General features: G+C 40.1%; 1 protein-coding gene and 1 long non-coding RNA gene across 10 annotated transcripts in view; one reads left to right on the forward strand and one right to left on the reverse strand.

Moving 5' to 3' along the window:
• LOC126513434 (uncharacterized) overlaps nt 1–3,560 on the reverse strand; it is a 153,544-nt gene extending 149,984 nt beyond the window's left edge. The window contains exon 1 of the long non-coding RNA XR_007595346.1: nt 3,515–3,560. This is a non-coding gene — a long non-coding RNA (uncharacterized lncRNA). The remainder of the gene's footprint in view (nt 1–3,514) is intronic.
• LOC126513430 (probable ATP-dependent RNA helicase DDX60) overlaps nt 1–16,474 on the forward strand; it is a 479,040-nt gene that overhangs the window by 146,202 nt on the left and 316,364 nt on the right. Inside the window, exon 1 of one of the 9 annotated variants that reach the window (XM_050161806.1) lies at nt 3,844–3,941. The exons of the other annotated variants lie outside the window; for them this stretch is intronic. The gene's annotated coding sequence lies outside the window, so the exon portion shown is untranslated. Of the gene's footprint in view, nt 1–3,843; nt 3,942–16,474 lie in introns of those variants that run through there. 9 annotated transcript variants of the gene reach the window in all.

Consider the following 16,474-nt stretch of genomic DNA (forward strand, 5'->3'; position numbering starts at 1 on the left):
CTTGTTTTCTCAAAACTTATTACAGATGTAGATTAAATAATATTAATCTTTTTATTTTAATAATGGTACATGCAAGATAAACTCCTGAAATGGCAAACAGTTCAGAGTCAGAAAATATGCAAATGCAAAACAATATGGTAGGACGTTATTAGGTCTTCAAGGACTGTACACCTAGTGATCAGAGGTGGTTGGCCTCACAGTATCTTTATTCAATGGTTTAATTTGGATTGCTCTGAAATGTGAAGAGAACAATTGTTCTTCACAGTGCATTGTTACCACTTTAACTTAACATGGACCATAAGTCCTTATGTCTAATATTCAATATTCTAAAATATTGTTCTGTATGATCAGATGTCTTGCCAGATGCTGACATCATGAAACTGGACTACAAGGCCTTCAAAACTGTGAGAACCTTGCTATTATAGATTTGACTAACACATTATTAACTGTATCTCTGTTTCAGTTTATCTTATCTGTATAGGGAGCTAAGAGAGCCTTGAATAAATGTGTAAAGAGCAAAGTCTTGAGTGAATGTGTTATGCTCACATTGGTACAATCATATCAAAGACCACTGTCTCAGACCCAAGAGAATGGCAAAGCACTGATTTGCTCAGGCTCAGAGGGATGACAGTACTTTCCTCTTGTCTGAGTGTGAATGTGGACAGTGTGTGCAAGTAATGGTTTTGACAAACAATTGATGAGTGAGTGCAAAATTCACAACTGCAGTTTCCTCCTTCTAGTTTACAGCTGAGATTGCTAACCTTCAGAGACCTCCTACCAACCCACTAAGACAGAGGAATAATCCTGTAATACACCTAATAAACATTCTGTGTTCTGGATTCTGTTCCTGTTTCTGTGTGTCTGTCCTTTTATTCACTTGCCATCTCTAATCGGGCTTTCAGAACCAACGAGGGTGTGGTCTGCTACCTCTGAAGGAACACAAAGTACCTTTAGTAGAACCTAGCAATTTGTTATCACACACGGATGATCAGGCAAAAATCATCGTATCCACCCTTCTCTGTATGTGTGCATAACAATATTGCCCCCAATGACTTCCTCATTTAATAGCCTTAGTTGGAAACAATCTTAGAGGACACTAACCCACTTAAAATGGTCTGTAGTTTCACACATGTCTTAGCTGGGGTTTCAGCTGCTGTGATGGAACAGTCTGAGCAAAACAACTTTGAGAGAAAAAGGGTATATTTCACTTTGTCTTAAAACAAGTTATTATCAAAGGCAGTCAGAGTAGAAACCTGGAGACAGGAACTGATGCAGAGGTGATGAAAGAGTTCGACTGACTGGCCTGTTCCTCATGGCTTGCTCAGCCTGCTTTCTTATAAGATTCAGGAATTCCAGCCCAGGAGTGGCACTACCCACCATAGGCTGGGCCCTCTCCCTTCCATCTCTGATTAAGAACATTCACTGTAAGTTTTCCTGGAGCCAGGTCTTCTGGGGGCATTTCCTCAGTTGAAGTTCCCTCCTCTCAGATTGTGTCAAGTTGATATAAAACTAACCAGCACAACACATAGGTGCAAGGTCCTGTCACACTAGCTACATCCCTGAGAGTCATTTGCTGATGAGAAGGACAGTTTCACTTCCGCTGTCCTCAAGATCTAACTTTTGTCTGTCTTGGCACCCACAGTACAGAAGTCAAGCACTCTCTAGTTGATTGAGGCTTAGAGAAATTTTGCTCCGTCTTTGCAAATCTTATTTTATTTTACTGACACTAGTTGTAAATCAGTTTACCTTACATGAGGTCCCGTCCAATCAAATGTAATGAAAAATGTCTAAACTGGAACCAGTGAGCACTGCAGTTAGTGCCTTCAGAGAATCTGTCAAGGAAATGCTATGAGGACTCACTGAAATACAACAGAACTTGGTCATGTGTAGGCCCATATTTCTGTATGGCACGAGAGCCATTAGCTCGGTTTGAGGTGGTCAGGAACTCTGCAGACAAGCTGTCTCTGTTTCAACACTAGCCAGGATGTACTGCTCCTAGTTTCTTTTTTTATAAATGTAGATTACCTGAGAAGAGATGTTGGCTGAAGCTGATGACTTTAGAGTTAAGAGGTTTGGTGCTTCCTCCCTTAATTTGGAGGATGTCTTATAGAGATGCTAATTCATGGCCTAGCTGACTGCTAGCATACAGGTAGATGAGGACTTGACTAGAGCCCAGGCACCATGGTTACCTAGGATACAGCCTAATGTGTTTTCCCGCTCAGTTGATGTGGTGATATATAAGGTGTTTGGTTAATAAACGGGGAATCTTCTGAGAGAGAGATCTTGCCCTTCCATGATGACCCTGTAAGTTGTGTCTGAATATTCCTTGCGACTCCGTTCCAGTCCAGTTAGGGAATCGGTGTTGGACCCACAGGACCTCCAACAGTCATGCATTTCTGATACAAAACAGGACCTTAGACAGCCAAGTGCTACAGCTTCTTGAGGGACATCGGTTGCCTACATACTAGAAGCCCCTGGACAAATGTTTTGCAGATTACAAATCTGGAACCTTTCATAGCAACTTTCCTGTGGTATTTATGAATAATTAATTTGATGGCATACAAATCCAGTCATTTCCCTTAATAGTCAGGTTTTGAAAATTGACTTATTCAGAGTATCAAACTGTAGGTAATTATAGAGAGAAGACATATTGCAGAAATGGTTGACTCTGTTAAGTAGAGAAAGGTTGAAATGTTAGCTAAGGAAGTTCACTCTGACTAGACAAACACTCAAGAATTCAAAGAGGCTAAAGTACAGGCATAAAGTAACATGGAAATGCAACGTGTGGTTCTGAAACCTCAGGAGAAAGTACAGGGTGTGGCCGGGAGCAGATAATGGAGGCAGAGAAAAGTAAATAGAAATCCAAGAAACCCTAACAGCAGATGGATTCGTCAGCTTCGGGGTGTTTATATACTTTGGGGTATGTTATGATTTCAATGTGTCACCCAGAATTATGTGCTATAAACACATTCATCAATGTAATGAACTTGGGGTGCAGGTTTTCAATGGGATTGCCTGTTTATTATAAAGGCTCCACCTTCATAGATGGATTAGCAGCAATTAAAGGATTGTTAATCACCTGGCATCAGCGGTTCTCAATCTGTGGGTTAAACAACCACCTCCCTCGGACCTATAAGATATCTTGCATATCATATGTTTAAATTATGATTCACAACAGTAGCAAAACTGCAGTTGTAAAATAGAAAGGAAAATAACTTTATTGTTGGGGATCACCACACCATGAGGAACTGTATTAAGGGGTTGCAGCCTTAGGAGGGTTGAGAACCCCTGCCCATAATTACTTTTTCCCAGACGTTGGCACAGTGAAATTGGAAGACTGAGGGACAGAAGGAGAGAAGAAAAAAATCAAGGCAGAAATAAAAATAACTAGATTCCAATTTCAGTAGTGTTTATTGGTTGAAGAAGATCCCACACAGATTAATCACAGGCTTCAGTAATAAACTCAAGCGTTCTCAAGTTCCTTCCTGCTTCCCCTTTAATGCCTTTAGCTTACCGGTGGGGGCAGAGGGCACCCACCACACCTGGTCTTCTGCTTCTTTGGCCTCTCCACTGTTGCACTGCCTAGACATCCTCAGATTTCTCTGTCAGGGTTCTCTCCACACTTACCTCAAGAATCCCAAAGCCTCAGTTTTCCCTGTCTGACAGTCCTGAATTTATAGAAGGATGCTAAAAGCTTCATTTCCCAAGTTGGCTTTTCCAATTGGATTGGTGATGAGTGGAAATCGAAACTTTAGGCTTCTGGGTGGAGAACGGAAACTGAAACTATTCTTCAGGCATAAAAGGCAGCCTGGGTGGCTTGGAAGCTTCTTCCTCTTTGAGGAGGTAGCAGAGCCCAGGTCTCCCTGGAGCATCCATCCTCTCTCTCCATTGTCCTCTCTGGGTTCCTGCAGAGCAGTTCTGCTGCTCTCAGCTTACAGCAGGTCCGGGTTCCAGGTCTGGGGGTCTGGGTTTCCTGGCGGTCGGGGTGTGGTGGGGATATGATTCTGGGAGGTCCAGGGGCTGGCAGCTCTTGTCAAGGTTAGCTGTGTACCAAAGGAGGGGCTCCTGCAAGGCTGAAGGGTACAGAAGTAGGACCCGCCTACCCCAGAAGCCAGAGCTAGGCAGCCAGTGGTGAGCCAATGGTGAGGCAGGAGGGAAGAAGATATGGGGCCCAGGGTCTTGAGCTTTCTTTGTCATAATGGGGATCTTGGGGAGGAATGAATAAGTAGGAAGTTGTTGTTGTTTGTTTGGTTTGGTTTTTTTTTTTTTTTTTTTTTTGGTGTTTTGAGACATGGTTTCTTTTTGTAGCTTTGATGACTATCCTGGAACTTGTTCTGTAGACCAGGAGATCCTTGAACTCACAGAGATTCTTTTGCTTCTGCCTCCTGAGGCTGAGGACTTGCATCACCATCACCCGGCTCTCCACACTCTTCTGTCAGCAGATCCAACATTCTGTTCCAATACTCATTATTTCGTTTACTTTTCTGTATCTCTTCCTCTCCCCCTTTCTCTCTTCTCCTCATTCTCCCCCATTTTCTTTCTCTTATTATTTTATTCAAGATTTCTTCAAGCATAATACAAATATAATCGTGACAATGCTGAGTATAGATGATATGACTTTTGAATTTCTTCTCTCCCACTATAATTTTGTGGACCGGAGTTACATGTGTAGTGTCCTGTAGACACCTCCAATATTTGTAGTGTCATTAATATGTCTCTGTTCTCTTCATGACCTGCTAAAGTTCTGATCAAATTCTGGTTTTCTCAGGGAGAAAGGGTGGATAAGTTACTCACATCCATCTGGGAACAGACATTGGCCTCTATAAGTGTTCTACTGTTATCACGACCTGTTCTTTCCCTGGGAGTTGTAAAATGGTGGCACTGATCCCCTCCTGACCCCCATTTATTGGCTGATGATGTGGGAGTGTCATATATCAATCTGTTGATTTCATTGCTTAAGCAATAAAGAAACTATTTGGCCCTGATAGGTTAAAACATAGGTGGGAGCAGTAAACAGAATAGGATGCTGGGAGGAAGAGGAAGTGAGCTCAGACTCGACAACTCTGCTCTCTGGAGCAGATGCTCTGCTTCGCTTTCCTGGGCATATGCAATGAAGCTCCGACCCAGGATGGATGTAGGTTAGAATCTTCCTGGTAAGCGCACCTTGGGGTGCTTACACACATTATTAGAAATGGGCTAGTCCAGGTGCGAGAATTAGCCTAGAAGAGGCTAGATAGAAATGGGCCAAGCAGTGCTTAAACGAATACAGTTTGTGTGTTGTTATTTTGGGCATAAGCTAGCCAGGCGGCCGGGGTGCTGGGGACGCAGCCCCGCTGCACTTATTACTACAAATGGCTCCCAACGTGGCGTGACTGAGTCCACAGAAAGCCTGAGAAAGCTTGGGAAAGAGTAAAGCATGCTTGTTTTCTTGGTAGCAGCAGTTTCTCGGTTCTGCTCTGCTTGCTAGAGGCAAGCAAGTGCTCTCAGCTAAGAGAGGCTTCCTGTCTCAGCTTTATCTGCCAATCCTTGCAGCTCTTTTAAGAGGTCCTGCCACGAAACACTTAAATGTTGTTGACAAAAAGCTGAAACACATGCTTTTTGGTTTTCAGCCGTAGCAGGAAAAAAGCTGCGCCGATTTAAAATGCCGGCTTTCTGTTTCGTCCTGCCAGGGCAAACTCTGACTGTTTGAGGCAGGAGGGCCGGCTACAGAGAGAGGACTTGAGTGTTGTCTGTTGTGGCTCACTGCCTGGTAGGGACCTTGAAATGTCATAGAGTTGTGGCAGTAAACATGGCTACAGCCTGTATATCCACCATGAGGCTGGAAAGCTAAGGATTGGACTGGATCTAGCCGGCAAAGCCATGGCTTTAGTCCTACTGATCTTGCTTGGTAAATTAAAGACTCAAGTGGTCAGAAAAAGAGAGATATACAGTAAAGAGTGATTCAAAGACAATTTCTAAATGGTTTACAGTGTGTTAAAAATATATGCAAGCTAAAATTAAAAGTTCTTAAAAGTAAAAAACAAAAATAAGGAAGAAAGAGAGTAGTTGGGTGTGGGAGTACACACCTTTAATCCCAACACTTGGGAGGCAGAGAGAGATTGACCTCTGTGACTTCAAGGTGTGGTATCACACGCCTTTAATCCCAGTGCCTAGAAGGCAGAGACAAACAGATCTCTGTGAGTTCAAGGTGTAGTAGCATACACCTTTAATCCCAATGCCTGGGAGGCAGAGACAGGTGGATCTCTGAGAGTTCAAGGACAGCCTGGTCTACAGAGTTATTCCAGGTCAAAGATACAGAAAACCTGTCTCACAAAGTAAAATGAAATAGAGATTAAAATAAAGCATACAAAGATGGAAAATACACAGAGAATCTTGATACTGTATGCTATTATGTTCTCTTTGAATTGTTTGAATGCTGAGGAAGGAGCAACAGCTGACAAAAGATATTTGTTTATAATGCTGCTGAACTAATCCAACATAGATATTTCGAAAATTCCTTGACTTTGTAATTTGGATCTAAGGACATGATACTTTGGAAAGGAGTTTATTTTTTTGTATTCACAGAGGATGAGACCCTATTCATTTCTTCTATTCCAATATGGTATGATGGACCATGCCCTCCTGAACGGTTGCTGTAAATACCTTCAGAAAATTGCTTCGCTCAACTGCCAACTGAGATGAAACTAGCACACAGGTTATTCCATGAAAGACCTAATTAACGACACCCCCATTCAGCAGGAAGCAGGTTGGAGAGAAAAAACTGTCCCCATGGTCCCAAATATGGTTTATAAATGTTCTTTTACATTTAAAGGGGGATATGATATAGATATGAATAATTTGCATTAGTATAGATTTTGCTTTATTGATAGAGATTTAAGGTCAGTTTTGTTATATGTATATGTATTTCTGATATTGATTAAGGTATTGTGATTGTGTAGTACATTTAAAAATGTAATGTATAATTAGAAATATAGATTGTTAATAGATAATCATAGTAGTCAAGTTTGTAGTTATGTTAGTTAAGATTTTCTAGATGTGCATAGATATATTTTAGATAGGGATTCTTCATATTTTTCAAAGATTATAGAATATGGCATTTTAAATGTTTTAATAACTGAGGACTTTTCATGACAATGAGACACTCTGCTCCTGGCAGCACCAATCTACTTCAAGAGAAAGATGGGCATTGAAGAGGCACCTTATGGAGTTTGATAGCCATTTGGGCAAGAAACTGCTCTTGCCTGGACTGTTGCATAAACTGGACAAAAAGAACCTCCAGAGAGAGGACTGCTGAACTTGCCTAAAGGTGAGATGACCTTTTGGGGTTCCTGATTCATGAAAGAGTCTGCGAGACATTCTGCAGGACAAGCAGATAGTGACTGAACTGTCTTTGGAATTTCCTGCTTGATGAAAATGTCTGCTGGAAACTATGGGCCTGTAGGTCGAAGATGGATGCCCCAACGGTACAGAGGAACTTTGGGTGCCTGTCCAGGCAGCGAGATGTCTCTGTCATTTCTAGAGTTTGAAAGTTGCTTATTTCTTGTTTGCTTAGGTAATATTGTATCTTTCTGGAGTCTTTGATGGAGTTCAGAATAGTTAGTTATAGTTTTACTTAGTTATGATAAAGATAAAATAGATATAAATATTGTAACTGTAATTCTTACTTGATAACTGTTTTGTTATATGTAATTTTGCTCCTTTAAAGTTAAAGCCTTCTTTTTTTGTTTAAACAGAAAAAGGGGAAGTGATATGGGAGTGTCATATATCAATCTGTTGATTTCATTGGTTAAGCAATAAAGAAACTCCTTGGCCCTGATAGGTTAAAACATAGGTGGGAGGAGTAAACAGAATAGGATCCTGGGAGGAAGAAGAAGTGAGCTCAGACTCGACAGCTCTGCTTTCTGGAGCAGAGGCCCTGCTTCACTCTCTTGGGCATATGCGATAAAGCTCCGACCCAGGATGGATGTAGGTTAGAATCTTCCTGGTAAGTGCACCTTGGGGTGCTTACACACATTATTAGACATGGGCTAGTCCAGGTGCGAGAATTAGCTGAGAAGAGGCTAGATAGAAATGGGCCAAGCAGTTTAAGTGAATACAGTTTGTGTGTTGTTATTTTGGGCATAAGCTAGCCAGGCGGCCGGGGTGCTGGGGACACAGCCCTGCCACACTTATTACTACAGGCTGCATCACTTCTAAGGAAGAGACTGTCCCTTAGAGTGCTTAGTGACTTGATGTAATTCTTTTTTAGGAAGACAGCTGAACAACTTAGTTTTAGAAATTGATTTTAATACATTATCTTTAGATACTGTCTACTTTGTATAGGAGAAGGCACTTAGCATCCTTCCTCCCTTTTCTTTTAGTGTCCTTTTGCAATCCTCTCGATTTGGTTGCTCTGTCTACAGTAAATCAAGATCTAGGATGTTTTGAAGGATTTTGTGATGATTCTTGTGCTTTGTTTCCAGAGTGAGTTAAAAATGAAAAACCAGTACATAGTTTTTAGATTTTTTAAAATTGTGTGCATGGTGTGTATCTGTGCATGATGTGTGTTTGTGTGTGTTTGCATTGTGTGTGTTTGCATGGTGTGTGTGTGTGTGTGTGTGAATGGTGTGTGTTTGTTTATGTGTGTGTGTGTTTGTGTGGTATATGGAAATGTGCATGTGACTGCAAATGTCAGAGGCATTGGATCCCCTGGAGTTGGAGTACAGGCACTTGTCAGCCTCTGTGCTGAGGAACAATACTCAGGACCTCTACAACAGCAGTGCACAGTCTTGATTATCATGTCATCTGTCTTCTTTCTAACCCCTATGTACATATTTCTTAAAGGCACAATGTGCCTGTGGAGATCAGGGGACAACTTGCAGGACTTTGTTCTCTTCCTGTATCCTGCAGGTTTCGAGGATGGAGCACAGGTCATCGGGTTGTGTTCCAAGCATGCACCTTCACCCACTAAGCAATTTTTATTGGCCTGGTTGTGGAAATATTATTCGTTATAGATGCAATCTTCTTGTTTGACTAGAAAATGGTGTTTGTATCTTTGTGCCTACCACTGGAAATCGACTTGCTGCATTTTAACTACGTGCATAGCTCCACTGAATCTTTTATCTTGTATTGTTTTTTTTCTGAGTATTCTCCTGTCCATTTCCATACTTCCCATAAAAATATTATAATTCAAGATATGAAGTTGCTAAATTTCTCAGTTTGTAATGACAAATTATATCTTATTTCATTCTCAATGAACTTAAAGAACTTGATGCAGAATTCTGGCTTTATGACATTTTCTTTAAAAATTAGAAAATATATTTTTTCTCATCAAAATATCCACCAATATTGCTTACTTTTATTCTCTTGAGTGGCCTACCACGCACACTTAAAACAAATATTTTTATTCCTGTTTATACAAATATATACACATTTGTTTTTTCAAGTTAGAGTTTCTCTGTAGCTTTGGAGCCTTCCTAGAACTAGCTCTTATAATCCAGGCTGGCCTCAAACTGCAGAGATCTGCCTACCTTGTGCTGGGTTTTAAAGGCATGTACTACAGCTGCCTGGCTACCTGTTCATATATTTCTAAAGGTTGATACATAGAGAAAATAAATAAATTGTGTAACTTAAAGCAATACAGTATGTTTGTCAATAAGACAAACCTGGGGCTGGAGAAATGGCTTAGAGGTTAAAAACACTTCCTGTCCTTCCAGAGGACCGAAGTTCAATTCCAAGGCAACCACATGGTGGCTCACAACCATCTGTAATAAGACCTGGTGCCCTCTTCTGACCTGTATGTATACAGAGCAATGTATACATAATTAAATAATTCTTTAAAAGAAAAAAAAAGTGACACAAGCCTAGGTGTTCTATCAGCAATATGGTTATCTGTGTCTACTTCATTTTTGTTGTTGGTTTTTGTTTTAATTTTTATTTTGTTGGTTGTTTTTCTTTTTTCCTTAGTACTTGGAGAAGCTTTCCAACTGATTGTTTTAAAGCTCTGTTCTAACAATGAATATTTCTTTGAAACTACATACTTGATCAATTTTATTTCCATCCACTTTAGTTTCCTAATCTGACATTTGTTTTCTTAGGATTTTTTCTCTATTTTTATGTCTGTTTTTCACTTCTATCTAAGATTCTCCATATTATAATCCCCAGATGATTAACTCTGGGGATGGCCACTTTCATGTTTCTTTTATTGGAGGTTCTTTTGTATCCCATGTTGTAGAAGAGAGTATACACATGCATTTTACTGGCTTTCCATGTACAAATTACTGTTAAAGTCTTGCATGGCGTGAGTGAGCGCTCTAGCCCACTCAATTCCTAAAGGAGTACAGGGTTGATCCTTGTAGACACTAACTAGATTCAGTGTTCCAAGAGGGTCTGTAGTAGTGGGGCTAGAGTGAGCTCTCAGATGACTTTCTGCCTTGGACTGAGGTCTGTATTTATGAGGACTGCTGGCTAGAGATGACATATAAATCAGTTTGCTTTTAGGGTGATAGGCAGCTGCCTTTCCTATCACCAGCTCAGCAAACTGCAGAGATATATGTGTTTATGTACACAGGAATCCCATAAAATAAAAATCCAGAAGCCATATTACATATGCTAAGGACCTGTACAATAGGACATAAAATGCTCTGACTCAACAACATGAGACAAAGAGTCCCAAAAATGCCTTGAGTTTCTGTTGGCTGTCTACTGCTGGATATGAGCTTAGCCTTTAGAATGGATTGCCTCCCCTTTGACTCCCTTGAAGACAATTAATATTTCATTTGCAAGTGACAACTTATTAGGAGTTGCTTTTAGATTAGGGATGGGGACCTGTGTTCTCTTCTTTCAGCTCTGTGACCCCATCTAGTGCTGACTCATGCAGGCTCTTTTGCACATTGCCACAGTCTCTGAGTTTATGTGTCCACGAGTCCTGTTGTGTCTAGAAGGCCTTGGCTCCTTGGTGTCGTCTGTCCCCTCTGACTCTTACACTCTTTAAATGCTTCTTAGTCATTTGAGTTTCTGCTTTTTGTAAATATTGTTTAGATATGTGCTCATATTTAATTTTTGTTCTTTGTTTTCTTCATGGTCAGTATATTTTGTGTCTCTATGAAATTGTATATTAGCTCTCTAGTGAAGGTGTAGAAAACATTTTTCCATTCTTTAGGCCTCCTCTTTGTTTTAATGGTGGTGTACTTTGCCCAAAAGAAACCTTTCAGTTTTATGAGGTTCCATTTATTAATTGTTGTTCTTAATTTCTGTGTTATCAGTATTTTGTCTTCCTGTGCCAATGAGTTTAAGACTCTTCCTTATGTTCTCTCTATCATATTCACGTTGTCTGGCTCTATGTTGAGATCTTTGATCCATTTGAACTGAGTTTTGTGTATGGTGATACGTATAAAACTATTTGGATTCTTCATCATGCATCCATACAATTTGACCAGCATTATTTGTTGAAGATACATATTTTTTGTTTGTTTTGATTTTAGCCCTGACTTTGATGCCAATTTCTGTCTTTTTCTGGGTAGTTGAGACCACTGATTTTTCGAATTATCAGTGATTTATGTTTGTTTATTCCAGTTACTTTTTTGTTGTGGTGTGAGTTTTATTTTAATTTTCTTTTTTTAGTTCTTTTTGTCTTTTTTGGATTTTGGAGACAGGGTTTCTCTGTGGCTTTGGAGCCTGACCTTCCTCAGTTGCCTAAGTGCAGGGACTGAAGGCTTGTGCCACCCCCGCCAGGCATTTTATTTTTCTTCTTCTTTTGATCTTACATTATTTATTCCTTATATTTTCTTGAATGTAGTTAGTCTTTTCAGGTTGAATTTTTCTTTCTAGACCCTTTTTAGGTCTGACTCTGTAGATAGATATTCTTAAAATTTTTTTTTTCCTGGAATGTCGATCTTTCTTGATGCATTCTGACTGAATATTTTGCTGAGTGAAGTTTGGGCTGGCATCTGTGGTGTCTTAGAGGTTGTAGACCACCTGTCCAGGCAGCTCTCCTTTGAAGAGTCTTCATTGAGAAGTTAGGCATTGTTCAAGTAGGTCTGTCGTTATCTATTATTTGGTCTTTTACCCTTTCAACTTTTAATTCTCTTTCTTAGTTCTGTATGTTTAGTTTTGATTAGGTGACATGAAAATTTCTTTCTTGGTTCAGTCTATTTGCTGTTCTGTAAGCTTCTTGTACCTTGATAGGGACTTCCTTTTTTATTTATTTATTTATTTATTTATTTATTTATTTATTTATTTATTCTTTTGCCCTTGTAAATGAGAGAAGCCAAACAGTGTGCTTTGCTGGGAGCAGCTCAGTCAAAAGCAGGCTAAATTTTCAAAGTGCTTTCACAAGCTGGCAACTCTTTCCAGCCACCACCAGGATCCCTACCGCTGGCAAAGCCAGACCTATTTTCCTACATTGTCATGGCTACCTATTATTCTGTGCTCCTTCAAGGGAAAGTAATGACAGGCAATGCTAGTGATAAAATGTTTTATTAATGACAGCCACCTTCCAGAAGGATGACTGGGCACAAAGTTTCTCATGGCCCTGACATTATTTTACGATCATGGCATCATCCTTGAGGAGCCTCTGTGGGCCGGGACTTCTTGCATTGGCCAAGCATACCAGGGTGTCAGTAGGCAGAGACAGCAGACTGCCGTCCTCTGGGGGAAGAAGTCACATGGAGAAAATGGAGAGTACCATGTTGTTNTCCATTTCCTTTTACTGTCTATGTTTTCATAGATTTCTTTAATCAATCTACTCATTTCCTCTTTAAGGACCTCTAACATATTCATTAGACCTATTTTTAAGTCTGTGACTTGTGCTTCTGCTATATTGCATTTCTCAGGACCTACTCTAGTAGGGTTGTCAGACTCTAGTAGAGACATATTGTCCTGGCTGTTATTGATTGTGCTTTTACACTGGCTTCTAGGCCAGTTTTAGGTGACTGTACTTCTAGCTACTGATATGTGGTCCCATCTTTTTTTGGGTGCTTGTTCCATTCCTTGCATCCCGTCACCCTCTCCCGGCTGTATGTTGCCTGATAAGAAATTCTTCTGAGATCCTGCCTGGTGTGGCCACTGGAGGTTCAAGCTAGAATTTCTTGGTTTTGTGAGCTGACACTTAGGGATGAAAATGGGCTGGGGAATGGGCTAGTGGAGTCCACAGAAGGAAGGAAAGCAGGGTATGCCACAAAGATCTGCTCAGTGCTCTGGGAATGGGGCAGCGAGGGAGAGACGCAACATCTTGCAGTCTGCTACAGAGCTGGGGCTGAGACTGGGGAATTGGATTTGGAGCAAAGAAATGAGAATGAAGGTCTGAAGACTTCATAGCTGCTTCCCTGTCCAGCATAGCTGTATATATAATTTTTAAAATCAATATACTGATGCTACAGGTCAGGGCCCAACAGTGAGCTTCCTGCCCATCTTGTACTTGTACTGGATACCCTTTTACTTTATTTTCTTTGGTCCAGAAAAGAGTTTGCTATTTCCTCCAGGTCTTCAGAAAAACTACAGGGTTAACACAAAGAAAGTTTTTTGGTTCTCTGGGTATTTCTTTCCCTTCTCACCTGTACAAGGTCATCAGAATATTTGCTATCTTGGCCTGCTCTTGCAGGAGTGCAACATTCTACAGCTCTCAGAGTCATGGGAGACCTAGGGGAAGAAAATATGTTAGAATCTTAAACCCAGAAGTTGTTCATAGGGACAGCAACAGCCGTGGCGTGCTGCTGACTGTGGGTTATTCTTAATTTGTTGCATTATGTTCTAAGTGAGATTTAGAATCTCTTCTTTCTCAAAACAGTTGGTAAATTTGCTTGCTATGATGTTCTTATGAGCACGTAAAGTAAAAATGTTAGTGAGTAGGATGGAATGTGAAGAGGGTACATTTTTCACTAAAATGATAGCTCAAAATAAAAGAGGGTTTCTTTACAAATCAGTAGGGATTTAGTCACAGAGGAAAATACCATTTTGCCCTTAGGTAAAGATTAGAGTATCCCAAGATGGAAGAGGAGACCTGAGAGCAATATTGGGAGGTTCTCTTGACTTCACAGGAAAACCAACAAAGTTGCAAAGACTTTGTAGAGGATGAAATTCCTAAAGTTAAATTTTGGTTCGTTTTTATAAAGCTAGAAAACAGTCCTCTTTTAAAAATTAGGTTAAGTTATTGATCTTCTCTGCTAAGAAGACATTTAAAAAATCAGATTTTATGGTTAATCAAGATGATCATGGGGCAGACGACGCGCGGGGGCCGCAGGCGGCAGGGACCAGTGTGCAACACCAAGAGCAGATTGCCCCAGTACAATTAAATCAAAGAGGTAGGCGTTTGGTTGGTGAGGTCCCTGGCAAACGAAGAGCCGGGTCCTGTTCCTGAAGACCCTTCTGAGGGGTGAGAGGGATCATGGCCCCCAGCAGGAGCCAGGAAACAGAGTGAGGGCATTTTGTAAGAGGAACCCCTGGCCAACAGGGAAACCTGATCCAGTTTTAAAAGACTCACTAGATAGCATCGATAGGAGATGGGAAGGTGCCAAGGCAAAAATTCACCCAATAATCTCAAAAACAACATGAAAACACCAGAACCCAATGATCTTACAACAGAAGGACTGGAACACCCTAACACAGAAGAGGTGGAAAAAATTGACTTTATGGAAGCAATAGAGTCCCTTAAACAACATGTGAAAAACGCCCTTATAGAAATGGATGAGAAGTATAACAAAAAGTTTGAAGAAATGAGTACATATGTACACGATACCCTGGGAAACCAAGAAAAAATGATCAAACAGGTAATGGAAACAGTTCAAGAATTGAAAACTGAAATGGAAGCAAGGAAGAAAACACAAACGGAGGACCAGTTGGATATGGAAAATCTAGGTCAACGAGCAGAGCCTACAGAAACAAGTATTATCAATAGAATACAAGAGATAGAAGAAAGAATCTCAGATTCTGAGGACACCATAGAGAAAATAAATGAACGGATCAAAGAAAACAGCAAAGCCAACTAATTCTCATCACAAAACATTCAGGAAATATGGGATACAATAAAAAGATCAAATCTAAGAATAATAGGAATAGAAGAAGGTGAAGAGTCACAGCTCAAAGGCCCAGAAAATATTTTTAACAAAATTATGGAAGAAAACTTTCCCAACATAAAGAAAGATATTCCTTTGAATATTCAAGAAGCATACAGAACACCAAACAGACTGGATCAAAGAAAAACATCCCCTCGCCATATAATAATCAAAACACTAAATACACAGGTTAAAGAAAGAATATTAAGATCTGCAAAAACCAAGTAACTTATACAGGTAAATCGATCAGAATTACACCTGACTTCTCAATGGAAACCATGAAAGCCAGAAGGTCCTGGATAGAGGTACTTCAGAATCTAAGAGACCATGGATGCAAACCCAGACTACTATATCCAGCCAAGCTACTGTTCACTATCAATGGAGAAAACAATACATTCCAGGATAAGAACAAATTTAAACAATACGTAGCCACAAATCCAGCTTTACAGAAATTAATAGAAGGAAAAATCGCAACCCAAGGAATCCAACATTGCCAACACTGCCTACAATAACTCAGGCATCTAGCAACCCTTCACCAGCACAACTCAAAGAAGGGAGACACACAAACTCTACTACCAAAAACAATAAGAATAACTGGAGTAAACAAACACTGGTCATTAATATCACAATATTAATGGTCTCAATTCACCTATAAAAAGGCACAGGCTAAGAGATTGGATAATAAAACAGGATCCAACATTCTGCTGTTTGCAAGAAACACATCTCAACCAGAAAGACAGGCATCTATTCAGAGTAAAAAGTTGGGAAAAGGTGTTTCAAGCAAATGGTCCTAAGAAAAAAGCAGGTGTGGCCATACTATTTTCTAACAAAACTGACTTCAAACTAAAATCAATCAGAAGAGATCGAGATGGACACTTTATACTCATAACAGGAACAATTCATCAGGATGACGTCTCAATCCTGAATATCTACGCCCCTAATAAAAAAGCACCCACTAATGTAAAAGAAATATTACTAGAACTCAAGGCAGACATCAAACCACACACACTAGTAGTAGGAGACTTCAATACACCTCTCTCTCCAATGGACAGGTCAATCAGACAGAAACCTAATAGAGAATTAAGAGAATTATTGGAGGTAATGAAGCAAATGTATTTAACAGACATCTATAGAACACTCCACCCCAATAGGAAAGAATATACCTTCTTCTCTGCAGCTCATGGAACCTTCTTGAAAATTGACCACATACTAGGAAACAAAGGAAAGCTCCACAGATAAAAAAAAAATCAGTGTCCACCTGTATCTTATCAGATCACCATGGATTAAAGTTAGAAGGCAACAACAATGCTACCCCCAGAGCGTGACAAACTCATGGAAACTGATCAGTCAACTACTGAACCACACCTGGGTCAAGGAAGAAATTAAGAAATAAATTAAGGTCTTCCTTGAATTTAATCAAAATAAAGAGACAACATACTCAAAAC

This window comes from Alexandromys fortis, unplaced genomic scaffold, assembly GCF_014885135.2.
Source record: "Alexandromys fortis isolate MF-2015 unplaced genomic scaffold, M_Fortis_MF-2015_v1.1 scaffold_137, whole genome shotgun sequence".
Taxonomy (NCBI): Eukaryota; Metazoa; Chordata; class Mammalia; order Rodentia; family Cricetidae; genus Alexandromys; species Alexandromys fortis.